The following is a 6,900-nucleotide window of genomic DNA, read 5'->3' as shown; positions in this document are numbered from 1 at the left end:
CCAGTCACTCCAGCCTTTATACATTACATTTTTGCCTAACTATATTGAAAAGAACAATTGCTTTAATGGTATCCTAAACCCCTAAACTATACTATATATTTTTGAAGAATGAATGAGCATGTATTTGGGATTGTGCATTTTGTTGAATATATTTTTACATTTAACATTTCTCGAACTGCTGTAAAGATCAGCAGCACTAACTGCTCTGTAGTATAAAAGACAAGGCCAGGGGAGGCGTGGCCTGGAGCTGAATGTAAGAGGTCACAAGTAAGGGGAGCTCTGCGTCCTGGCCTGTAAGATCCCTGTTAAATCCTGATAAACCGGCATCAACAACTGAGAAAACCAGCCTACCCTGGGAACAGCTTCCCCCGAGAACACTAATGGGTCAAGATAGAGCTCAAAAGAGAGCCTCAGCGGCTGCAGTGCGCCTATGGAGGTACGCCAGAAAACCGCTTGATGAAGAAGATGGCGACGATCAACAACCACCAGGCCCAAACAACGATGCAGCAGCCTCTGGAGGGCCGCTACCACAAGAGCCTACGCTATCTGACCTCCTTATGGAGATCCGTGCCTCGAATGACTCCTGCGCCTCCCTAATCTGCTCCAAAACTGAAAAAATTAAAGTCGAGCTTTCAATCAGTCGGCTCGATGGAAGATATCTGCCATCCGCTACCAAATCAAATCCAGTAGTTGGACCAGGCAATAGGCGCTTGTACCTTCAAATCGGACGACCTAGAAAATAGGCTCCGCCACAATAATTTGCGATTCATTCCCCCGAAAGAGCAGAGGGCGAATCCCCAGAACAGTTAATCGAGGCTGGGCTGGCAGAGCAATTTAGCCGTGCGGCCTTCTCGCAGGCCTTCGCAGTTGAACGCACACATATAACCCCGACAAAGGCCCCAATACCAGGAGCGCCGCCTCGCCTTCTCATTGCACGGCTTCTCAACGCAAAGGACAGGGATGCGGCGCTGACACAGGCGAGATGGAAAGGTACCCTCAATTACAAAGCAGCAAAAGTATTGATATATGCCGACCTCTTCTGAGATCCAACGTCAGAGGGCCAAATTCCAGGAGTGCAAGAGGAGACTCCGTGAGATGAGGCTTCAATATGCTATGCTTTATCCTGCAGGACTTAGGGTTGTGGCGGATGGTCAGACCCATTTCTTCACAACGCCTCATGATCTGAATGAATGGCTAGATATCCAGAGAAGGAGACCCAACAATAATCCGTAGCCACCATGAGGGTCACATATCTATCCTCCATTCCATTCTGGGGATCGGGACGCTTCAACTTCGCTAAGGGTAAGCCCCCTATAACTGTTTCACAGTAGCCTGCACCTAGCAAGCGAGCGAACACTGGGCCATTACATAGAACTTAACCCTGAACATTGACTCTATAACCCAGGTAAAAGCGGCTAGTAAAAGGTTAATTTCACTGCTCCTTGACTCGAACTCCTTAATGGTTGTATGGACAGAGGCAATTTACACTAATTCAGCCAGTTTTTCTAATTCTTAACGCTACTGTACTTATGTTACAATTTCATATTTTAATGTGCACCTAGGCCAGGAGCAGTGTTTTTTTCCTCTAGCTTTTCACGAGGATAGTTGCTTGCCTATTGTTGGGGTATGGGGCAGAAAGGTTATGTAAAGGGATTCGTTCAGCTAGTTAAGGTTAAATGTTTAAGTTCAGGTAGGTTAACGGCAAATTTTTAAATGTTTACAATTATACCAGGCACAAGAGTGGGGGACAGCAAGGTGCCAATCACCCAACCAGAAAATGACTATGGCACTTAAGGTAATAAGTTGGAACACAAGGGGCATAAATGATGCCATTAAGCGCAAACTGGTTCTGGATTTCCTAATAAAAACTTGAGCCAATATAATTATGCTCCAAGAGACACATCTTACAGGTCCCAAAACGCGTGCGCAAAAACGTCCATTGGTAGGTTGGCACTATCACGCCGACTACCCGACGCACTCCTCAGGTGTAGCAATACTAATATCCAGGAATACCCCGTTTAGACTAGAATCTGTAAAATCTGATGCTAAAGGCAGGTTTCTGTTTATCCATGGATATCTACAGGCCCAAGAGGTGGTACTGGCCTCCATATATGTCCCTCCCCCCTACAGTGATGACTGCATTGTCCACTTAGTTAAATTTATGGCGCAATCCCAGCACGCTATGGTGTTGGCATTGGGCGACTACAATGCAGTATTAGATATTACACTAGACAGACTTAGGAAACCTCCCATAGCCGGGCATGAAATTACCACCAACATCAAGGAAATCACACAAGCAGCTGGGCTGGTAGAAGCCTGGAGGCACTTCAACCCTACAGCCAGGCAATACTCTTGCTTTTCCACCTCACATATAGTTCTATCTAGGATAGATCACTGCTACGTTAACCAGGCATCTGTAACGCAAGTCAATAGTATCAAATACCTCCCATGGGGAATATCGGACCATGCCCCCATAGAGCTCATGATCTCCTTTGCCCATGAAAGTGCAAGGCCCAGATGGTCACTGAACCCAGTCTGGCTTAATCTATTAGACAACCATGACTCCTTAGAAGCTGAAATCACAGAATTTTTAAGGCACAATGAAGGTTCTGTAAACACTTGCACACTATGGGATGCCCTTAAGGCCCACTTGAGAGGGGTACAGCATGCGGAAATATGTGCATACAAAAAGCAAACTATGCACGAGGTGGTGATTGCTGAGAAAAGAGTTACAACAATTGAAAATGACCTAGTTACAAACCCCTGCCCGCAGAAATTTAAAGAGCTTAAAGAAGCACAGGACAATTATTCCCACCTTAAGAATATGAGAGCTAAACACAAACTTTTCTTTTGTAAACTCAACATTTTAGAACACGGTGAGAGCACAGGGAGAATGCTTGCTCACCTCACCAGATCCCAATCTACTCCCCCTGCAATTACTCTCCTAAGAGATACCCATGGCTCACTCACCACAGACAATTAAAGACACCCAATACCAAGATACCAATTTTTATAGTACACTTTACCAAACCACGCTTAAGGATATAATTCTGCAAAAAAATAGATGAATTCCTAGAAAGGGTGTCCCTTAACCGCCTGCTACCAGAGTTCCAAAACTATTTGGATGCTGAGCTGTCACTAGCAGAGATACATGAGACGCATTTCCATTAAGGAAAGCAGCGGGTGCAGACGGCCTGCCAATAGAACTATACAAAAGGCACAGCAAAACACTAGCCCCCCTACTTCATAAAGTATTTAACCATGCTGTGCGCTCCTCAGCCCTCCCAGATTCAATGTATGAAGCTGCAATTGCCCTACTTGCAAAACCTGGAAGACCCAATCTCTCTGTTAAATGCCGATGTGAAAATCATAGCCAAACTCTTAGCAAATCGCCTGAAAAAGGTAGTGCACACTGTCATCAATGACGACCAACTGGGTTTTATGCTAGGGAGGATGACTGCACTTAATATTAGGCGCTTACTACTAAATTTAACCATAGACTCCACAAATAAAGGTTCTAGAGCGGTGGCGGCACTGGATTTAGCTAAGGCTTTTGACACTGCGGAGTGGCCTTATCTTTGGAAAACGCTTCAAAAAATGGGATTTGGGCAGGGGTTTATCTCTATGGTGCAGTTACTATACATCAAGCCAACTGCAGCAATCAGACTAGGTAGCTCAAACACACCACACTTTGCCCTAACCCCGTTGTTCGCCTTGGCAATCAAGCCTTTTGCAGAATCACTCAGACAGAACCCTCACATTGTGGGCTGGTCATCAAACTCGGGCATTAATAAAATCCAATTGTACGCAGATGACACTCTGGTATATTTGGGAGACAGAGGTGGCTCACTGGAAGAGCTAGTGACCCTTACATCCGAAATTGGTCAATTCTCTGGTTTAAAGGTCAACCCCTCCAAGTCTACATTGTTCCTGGTGGATCGGCAGATGGCAGGCGAGGATTTGAACAATTGTCCCTTACAGGTCTCTCCCCACTTTGTCTATCTAGGGGTAACAGTCAACCTCCCAGTAGCTAGTTATTATGATCTAAATGTGGCCCCACTGTTGGAGTGGACCGAGGCAAAACTTTTGGCATGGGCTTCACTTCCAATAGGACCAATGGGGAGGATCGCTCTCATTAAAATGTTTATTCAACCCAAGGTCATGTATGCTTTGTGGCATGCAGCACTGCTCATCCACAAAACCTTCTTCTACAAAATAGACATAATGCTAAAAAAAATATGTATTTGGGGGAATGGCAGACCTAGACTTAGCTTTGCCACTCTGGGTAGGAAGCAGGGAATGGGTGGCATGGCAGTCCCTGACCTGTATGCGCTCTACCTGGCACTACAACTATCCCACTTGGCTGTGCTAATCAGTGGGAGAGCAACGTTGTCCCAGGCCTGGTTATCATTGCTCCCGAAAGAACGTACCATGATACAATCACTCTTGGCACCAGGAGTAGGAAAGAAGCAGGGTTCAAATCAAATAATTAAGGCTTCCCATGAAATATTTAATAGGGCCACAAGAATTATGGCAATTGTTACCACAGACCCTATGACGCCACTCTGGGGGAGCGGGGGAAGAGGTGGTCTGTCAAACCTTGATCCCCCTGGAAAGTGGGTGCAAAGGAGTACCGTATATACTCGAGTATAAGCCGAGTTTTTCAGCACTCAAAATGTGCTGAAAAAGTCTACCTCGGCTTATACTCGATTCAGCATGTCAGTTGTTTTTTAAGGCTTGCCCCTACCCAAACGCTAGGTTTTTAGGTCAAAAAGCCCTTACCCCCATGATTTAAGGCTCCTCAAACTTCAAAATCCTCCCTGCATGCCTGTCCTGAGATCGGGTTAGAAGGAGAAGTGGGCGGGTAGCTGTGCTGTGTGAAAGGAAAACGTGACCCTGCAGGCAAAAGTGGCCATCTCTGAACAGTGAGACTGGAGAAGGAGGGGCTGAAAAAGGTGACTGTGCAGGCAGAAGTGAGCTCTGCTGTGGAAGTACCTGACCCATGCTGCAGAAGGAGAGGGCTGGAAACGAGACAAAGTAGAGAGCTATGCTGGGACACAACACAGAAGACTATAAAGCAGTCAGAAATGGTGAGCTGTGTTGAAGGGGGAAGTATATGTGAGCTTTTAAAAGAATGACTCCTATACTTATTTCTGAATATATATGTTTGTGTTTAATACATTTCCGATTTTTCAACCCCTGGAAAGAAGCACGCTACACTATATTTCGTTTTAGGTACTGGCAATTTGCTTTTTCAATCGTGAGCGCCCCGATCTTTGATAACTTTCTGTTTCACTTATATAGCAAGTATATAGTATAGGCTTATACTCGAGTCAATACAGTTTCCCAGTTTTCCTAGGTAAAATTAGGTACCTTGGCTTATACTCGGGTCGGCTTATACTCGAGTATATACGGTATATGATCACTAGGAGTTGTGTGGGAAATGAACCAGCTCAGCTCATTTAAGTCACTACACCTTAAGGCAGTGTTTTTCAACCTTTTTTGAGCCAAGGCACATTTCTTTCATTGAAAAAATCCCGCGGCACACCACCAGCTGAAAATGTGAAAAAAAGCTTATATTAACAATATAAGTGCTATTGTTAATGTAAGCTTTTTTTTAAACATTGATGCATGAGGCAGAAAGTTGTCAGTAAGAAAGTAGAAGGAAACATATATGAAAAGGCCAATTGAACTTTATTATATCATCTGCAGTCTTTTTACCTGATAAGATTTTCCAAAGCAGGGTAGCGCTGCCCTCTATTTAAGATGGTTGGGGCAATAGTTCTCTCACGAACACAGAGATTAAATTATTTTGTTATTGTGTTTTTTTGTAATAACACTCCCCCAAATATTTTATAATTGCTGCCAAGACCGTTGGGGTTTTATAAATAAACAATACTGATAATCAAATCTCAAATCTAACTAACTAGATCTGGTGCTTCAGCTAGCAACTGTGCAAAGGGAGAAGCAGGTCACTTATTATTATTTTGTTATTACAAAAAAACACAATAACAAAATAATTTAATCTCTGTGTTCGTGAGAGAATTCTCACATTCATCATTCAAGGCCAGGGTAAACTTGCTATGCCGGGTACCCACGCTATTGCCCCTACCAGCTTAAATAGAGGGCAGCGCTACCCTGCTTTGGAAAATCTTATCAGGTAAAAGTTCAATTGGCCTTTTCATATATGTTTCCTTCTACTTTCTTACTGACAACCTTCTGCCTCATGCATTGCAGCCAGACAGCTAGAAATATGGTTCTCCTTATTACAGCATGGCTAAGCCGCAGGGTCTGCTTCCTTAATATTTTGATAACAGCACTAGCCGTTCACCTGTCAGTCCGTGCACTTCTGCCTTCACATCAAAGCTGCGCGCAGTGCAGCCAGCGACCTCCCTGATCAGCCAACCCAGGCACGGCTCTTCTGCCCGCTCAGGTCACGTGACGTCACGTGAAAGGTCCGCGCACTTCGGCCTTCAAATTGATAGCGGCACACAGGTTGAAAAACACTGCCTTAAGGGGCCGATTCACTAACTTCGAGTGAAGAATTCGAAGTAAAAAAACTTCGAATTTCGAGTAGTTTTTTGTGCTCCTCGACTATCGAGTAGAATGATTCGAATAGATCGAGCGCAAAAACGCTGCGACTATTCGCCATTTGATAGTTGAAGTACTGGATCGAGCGCAAAAACGCTGCGACTATTCGCCCATTCGATAGTTGAAGTACTGGATCGAGCGCAAAAACGCTGCGACTATTCGCCCATTCGATAGTCGAAGTACTGTCTCTTTTAAAAATACTTAGACTGCCTACTTCGCCACCTAAAACCTACCGAATTGCTTTAAAAGCCTATGGGAAAGTCCCATAGGCTTGTTTTCCAAGTTTTTTATCAAATAAAAAAGGCATTC

The sequence above is a fragment of the Xenopus laevis genome, chromosome 2S (genome assembly GCF_017654675.1).
Source record: "Xenopus laevis strain J_2021 chromosome 2S, Xenopus_laevis_v10.1, whole genome shotgun sequence".
Classification (NCBI taxonomy): Eukaryota; Metazoa; Chordata; class Amphibia; order Anura; family Pipidae; genus Xenopus; species Xenopus laevis.
This window is presented reverse-complemented; position numbering follows the sequence as displayed.